Source organism: Dendrobium catenatum, unplaced genomic scaffold (assembly GCF_001605985.2).
Source record: "Dendrobium catenatum unplaced genomic scaffold, ASM160598v2 fragScaff_scaffold_1116, whole genome shotgun sequence".
Taxonomy (NCBI): Eukaryota; Viridiplantae; Streptophyta; class Magnoliopsida; order Asparagales; family Orchidaceae; genus Dendrobium; species Dendrobium catenatum.
The window spans coordinates 754,030-761,308 of NW_021319578.1; positions in this window are offsets into that span (position 1 = coordinate 754,030).

Consider the following 7,279-nt stretch of genomic DNA (forward strand, 5'->3'; position numbering starts at 1 on the left):
ACATCCTTACACCGGACGAAATAAAAGTTCCATCCATTGAGGCTCATTGCGTTTATAACTCTAATTATTTTAGGCTATCTGTTCAATCTGTAACCAAAGAGTCTTTGTAACTTTATTTTGTGTGAGTTACAATGTATATTGCAACAAATACAAGCCCTTCCACAAAAAATACCAAATTTCCTGTCTCTGCTGCTACTTGACTCTGTTGCTACTTAACTAGTAAAGCTATAATCTCTTTATCCTTTAATTGACTGCTCTAAATTAAATTTTGAACTTTTAAGGCTTCGCTTAATACAATTTTCTTATTGCTTTCTAAAGCAATTATTTAGTACAATTTTTTTAATTAGAAATTTGATACTAAAAAGCAGTAAAACAGTTGTCCCAAATGAAGCCTAAATCATCTTCGTCAAATATTTGACATGTTAATAGCAACTCATATAAAGCACATTAATGATCAATTATCATAGAGATGCATCTTCTTATCATCAAAGGGGAAGGCAACTGACTAAACATCTATGTTTTGCAGCTAAAATAATAATTTCTTATAGGACTTTTATTCATTTAGTAACAATGAAAATCATCAGAATGTGACGAAAAGTGTGTAATAAACATCAATTTGTTGGGAGGGATGTGGGGCTGTCATAAGGTTGGTCTAGTTAGATACTAGAAATGGTCATGAGGTGGCAATATATAGGGTGAGATTTGATTGATTAATGTTGGACATACTAAAAATTAAATTTTTATCAAGCCCATAAAAAATAAAAAAAATTAACTAAATTTTACTCCAGTCAAATAAATTGGTAGAAATTATTTTATTTACATGTTGTTATCTTATTTTGACCCATTCACTTTCTTCAAATCAAATTAATAGAACTTAAGTTTCTTTTTTACTGCTTTCTAAAATAAATTTTTAATAAAAAAATTATAGTTCCCGTCCCAAACGAAGCCTAAGCGAAAGAAAATAAATCGTAAATAAAATTTAAAATTAGTGCATTATCTATTGCATCTGCTATCATTTTGCAGAGGCAGAACCCCCTTAAGGTTAGGGGGAGTAATTCAAAATAAATTTTGATATTGCATTATATATGTGAAGTAAAAAGATTATAAACTTTGCATTCTATTTTGCATTTTCTGATAATGTTGCATTACAACTTTTTTTAATGAAGGATGACACATCAGTAAAAAAAAAAGATTAAAATAATTTAATTAAAATTATATTAACGAAAACACTATATAAATATTATGATTCAATTGAATATATTTTTTGATATAATATGACTATATTGTATTATTTATTCTATTCATGCAAATCCCATATTATTTACATATTACACATTTTTTAGAAATATATGTTAACCTAAATTTTCTCCAAATTTGTTGGAGAAAATTAGCTCTTAGGCCCAAAAGAGCTAAGTCCACTGTTATCTAAGCCATTGTAACTACTTGTTGCAGTTTGCAAATCAAATGAATTATTACAAAGCCCACTTCCAAATTGCAGTAAGAACAAAAAAGATAGATCAATAGAAGAACATAAAGAAAAATTGCAGTAAGAACTAAAAGACAAATCACATGCTAAAATTATCAAATAAAATGTTGCATCACTCCTAATCAACAGTAAGAAGAATAGAAAGCCAAAAATTACAACTTAACAAACGGATTGATCATCCGAAGAAAGAAAGAAAGAAAGAAAGAAAGAAAGAAAGCAAGAATGAATGAAACATAGGAGCTTACTTGGATTGGAAGAAGGTGAGGTAAGAAAAAGATGGGGTTTTGAGCTTTTGACCTTGGACCTTCGAGCTTCAGATGACACTACAGTAGAGAGCAACAGAGCGAATCAGCGAACAAACGAAACGTCGTTCACGATTTACTAAGGGCGTGAAGAGGGTCGGCTAGGACAAAGAAATAAAATGAGGAGGGACAAATTTAAATTACTTAATAATTCTTCTTTTAAAGATTTTTTTAATTTTTTAAGGCTGATAATATATCTTTTAAAGGTTTTTTTTTTTTTAATTTTATTTAGGGGGTGAGCATTGCACGGTTCCGCCCCTGCTAATACAGTGCTTGTTGCCTCCACTAAGGACGACACCCAAAGTCAACATGATGCAGATGCTTGTCTTTGACATCGACATAGACTCCCACCATTGCTAACGATGTTGACATTCACCTTAATCAATAAGGTTGACACCATCAATACCAATTCCCATCGCCACAAACAAGATTGAGGCTAGCCACCTCCAATAATGTTGATGTTTGTTTTTGTCACTAATGCCAATGCTAGTTGTTGCTAATTAGGCTTAGGCTTGTTATGGAAGTTTTTTATTGTTTCCAAATAGAAGTTGTGTTTAGAGGAGCTTTAATCATGAATTGATTAGGAGCCCTGATTACTATATTAATTGGGAGATTTAATTACTGCATTGATTGAGAGATCTAATTGACATGATTAGATTTTCATTTATTAAGTTTTCCTTTTTATAATTTTATTTCAAATCTTTAAATATAGGTTTGAGGGATGCTGTAAGTGCAAGAGAACAATTGTAATTTGTTTCTCCACAAAAGTGAAATCATCCCCTCCCCATGGACGTATACAAGTCTGGGCCACAGGTAAGTGCAGGACAGGTCTGGGATGGAGGCCATGACACTCATGCGAGACATGTTGAGTCGGTTTAGATCCATGGAAGTGACAAAATAGGATCACCTAGTCGCGTGGGACAGACGTGTGGTTATGTGGCACAAGACACGTTGTGTGGCATAAAGTCTTGTTAAAAAATTATATATCTTAAGAGATAAAGAATAGGGTGATGATGGAGACTTCTATTATAAAATTGTGAAAAACTTTGGAGAATAAATATTTGACGAAGATCATGAAGAATCATCTCCATAAAAATACCAACTCTATAGATTTCAGATGAGACTTGGGGTTACTATTGATGAACATTTGATGATTTCACAAAGATCTTGGTAGATCTGTTGAATCTGGATGAAAAGTTTGGAGAAAATGATAAGGTGTTCCTTTTATTGAATTCACTCCAAATGATTATGAAAACTTTATGATGACACTCATTCATGAGAAGGAGGTCTTAAATTATGGAGAGGTAACTACTGCATTATTCAATCATGAGTTTTGTCATTGGGACAAAGAATCTACAAAGATGGATTTGGCCGAGGCTCTCACTCTCCAAAAAACAAGAGCTGAGAAGCAGAAGAATAAAAAAAGGAAGTAGTGGCAATAAGTGGGCAAGTCTCATGGGCGTAGTCTTGGAAAGAATCAGTGTGCTTTCTATATTGAGACTGATCATTGGAAGAAAGATTATTCGAAGTTGAACGAGAAGTGAAATAGAGTTTCATCTGAGACAAAAGCAAACCTTAGTGTGGAAAAGTATGATGAAGACTCTGATGTATCACTATTTGTAGTTTCTCATTATTTGTACACAGATGGTTCATATTGGATTTTGGACAATAGTGTTATTTGTAAAAAAACAAAATTTTTAAAAATAATAAAAAATAAAAAATTTGAATTTATGTTTGAAATAGAGCATAGTGGCGGTAATCCTTTGAGCATTACGGTGTTAGGCCTAGAGCACAATACACTATAAAATGCCGGCGTGGCATTGAAGCCTCTATTTGCACAATAATTATGGATTTGACATGCAGCGCTGTGATGCTGAGTGGTGGCATTGCAGTGCCACCCGCTAAAAATTATGTTTATATAATATTTTTTCATTCATCATCCCTCATTTCCCTAGCCAACGCCGACTTGCCGAGTAAGGAAGAGGGAAGGAGAAGAGAGAAAAAATAGATTTTTGATTTCTAGATCGCTTTGTCTCTTTTATAAAAATTATTTAGATCGAGGTATGTAATTTTAATCATATCTCTATTTTCAAATATTTTAATTTTGATTGTTGAATTCTCCACAAAAGTAATTTTATTGTATTTTTCTCAATTTTATTGAACTTTTATCGCATAACTTTTTATATGTTATTGTAATGATTATCCTGGATATTTTGACTGTAACATTTATAAATTGCATTGAGTAAAATAGAAGTTATTGAATTTTATGTGATTTACACTTATATAAATTGATTATTTTTTATTTTAAGTATACCATTAATATAAGTATTAAGAAAGAGTATGTGATTGGGTAATAGTTGGTCGATATTATTTTTATAATACTGGATAATAATATGTGTGATGATAAGTAAAAGTTGATTTTACTGATGTTGGCTGGAGACTAACTGACTTGTACAATATGGTGGGTCGACGAGCTTTCATTTAAATATTGTAGTTTGGTGTTATCATTTACTTATTCACATGATATTAATTGGGAGTTCTAATGAGTTATTACTATATCAACATGCAAAGAGGATAGCTCTATTTATTGAGTCAATAAGATATTGATATGGATAATTGCTTACTAGAAAAATATAGCTTAAATTAGGACATCTTATTTATTTAGTGGACTACTAAAATACATATTATTGATTATATTATTATTATTACAAGATTTTGATTTTACTGTTATTATTATTTTTATTTACTTGCAATATACAATTTACTATTAATGTATTGTTTTACTGTTACTATCATTGATTTTACTAACGATACTATACTGATATGATTATTGATACGAATATCGATATTATTTGAGACTACTATTAATTCATTGTACTGATTACTGATACATATCATGTGCCATACTAAGCATGTGATATATTAAGCACTTAATATACTAAACATGTGATTAAAATATTTATTTGATATTGATGTAAAATAACTGGGTAATATGTATACATCATTATAGAGTTTTACAACATTAATATGGTTCTAACAGTTCTTACTTATGCTTTTATTTTATTGCTTTGTATGATTTCTTTATTATTTGATAATAATGATATGACAACTACTTTATCAATTTGACACTCGCATTAATTTTAAGGTTTCCCTAATGTACCGTTTTACTAGCTTTTCATAATGTAATATTTTACTAGCTACAGACTTTACTGCTACTGCATCTGAATTTTATTATTTATGTATCAATTTATGATTATATGACTACTACTACTATGAATTAACTATTGACATGCATATGCCTTATTTATCATGCTTTTAATTAGTTGTAGAATTGGATGACTTGCTGGACTTTTTTAGCTCATTATATATATTTAAGTAATTTTAGGTTAGGGTAGAGGATTAGATGTGTGAGATTGATCATATCAAAATTCTCTAGATTTATTTTTAGTTTATTTTTTTATATCTTTTAGCTATTCTTTTGTATTTAGATCTAGTGATGATATATTATAATGACATGATTTTTGAGCATTGTATATAATTTTGGAATAAGAATGCAGATATATTTTGATGTTTTAATTACTAGTTTTATTTTAATTGATATTATATTGATAAAAGATAAATATATTGTTATAGTGTTAATTTTAAAAGATAAAAATAATAGTTTTTTTCAATTTTAATCTTGAGATATTATATTACATATTACATTTATCCCACTTAAGAGTGGTTCTATACCTACAGGGAGCTTGATAGTCATGTAATGACTATAAGAAATGATCAAGATCATCATACTATTTGTGTAGAAAGCATCCTTATCATGATGCATGATGATAATATAAAAGAGCTGATTGATATGAGACCTATTTCATATATCAGGAAGAATTTATTATCTGTTGGGGCCTTAAATACCAAGGGCTAAAAGGTAGTTATTGAGGTAGGAGTTATGAAGATATATCATGGAGCACTATTTTTTTAAGGGAGTTCATCATCGCAACCTTTATTATCTTCTGGGCAGAACATTGATTAGAATGGTTGTTAATATTGATGATTTTTTTGATGCCACTACATTGTGACATATGAGGCTACCTCATGATGGAGAGGCTTCACTTATGGATTGAATAAATAAATGATTAATTAAAGGAGTAAGCACCTACAAACTTGATTTTTATGAATATTGTGTATTTGAAAAGAAGATATGGGTATCCTTTGGTGCAGTTATCCATAATTCAAATGGTATTCTTGAGTATGTTTATATAGATGTTTGGGGCACGATGAGGACATTACCATTCAATGGGCAAAAATACTATCTCTCTTATTGATGATTACTCTAGATATATTTGGGTGTCCACCATGAAGCAAAAAAGCAATGTATTGAAGATTTTTAAAATTTTGAAAAAGTTGATCGAGACTGAAACTAGTAAAATGATCTGGTATATCAGATCATATAACGGGGGCAAATACACATTAGATGTATTCTTACAAGAGTGCTAGAGATCTGCGATAGAGCACCACTTCATTGTTCAAGAGACACCACCGTAGAACTGGGTGGTATAGACGATGAACCAGACTTTGATGAAGAAAGTTTTGTAAATGTTATATAATGTTGGGTTATAAGAGTCAATTATGCTGAGGCTATAGACTATGCCTATCACTTGGTGAACCGTCTTAATTAACTTCTGCAACTATTGGGAAGAAAGTCCTAAAGAAGGTGTGGTTAGGGCATCATGCTTGAGATTATGAGCACTTAAGAGTGTTTAGGTGTCCATCTTATTATCATATTCAAAATAATAAACTAGAACCACAAGCAAAGAAGTTAATCTTTATTGGCTTCAAGCGTGGAGTTAAGGGCTTCAAACTCTATGATCAGGGAGAGAATCAGATTATTATTAGCAGAGATGTTACATTCGACGAGGTGAGCATGTTGAAGCCTTAGGGCTCAAAGTAAGTAGAGAGTTCTATTCAGACCACAAATGCAATGTAGAAGTTTGAGTTTGATGCAACTCTATTTGCTTCATAGAGTACAACCACTTGTACATAGGCACATGATTTAATTGTAGATCATCGGGTTTATATTGACATTGATCAGAGAAATGTAGGAGATGATGTTGAGGATGAGGTTCCTGCTCAAGAATATATTACTAAAAGTAGGATCATGCCTTAGAATGTCCCAAAAACAACTTGGTTAAGAGATCATATTGCATTTGCACTTTCAGCCATGGAGGCTAAAATTTCTAGTCACTATAATAAAGCAGTGGATAATCCAGATGGTGATCTTTGGAAAAGGGCTATGAATGAAGATATGAAGTCTTTTCAGAAGAACACTACTTAGAGGTTGGTGAAGCTTTCTCTAGGAAGGAAAGCCATTGGATGCAAATGGGTGTACACAAATAAGGAAGAATCTCATGAAGCTAATGTGTAATATAATGTTAGGTTGGTGACAAAAGACTTTGCAAAACAAGAATATATTGATTATGATGAGGTGTTCTCCTCAGTG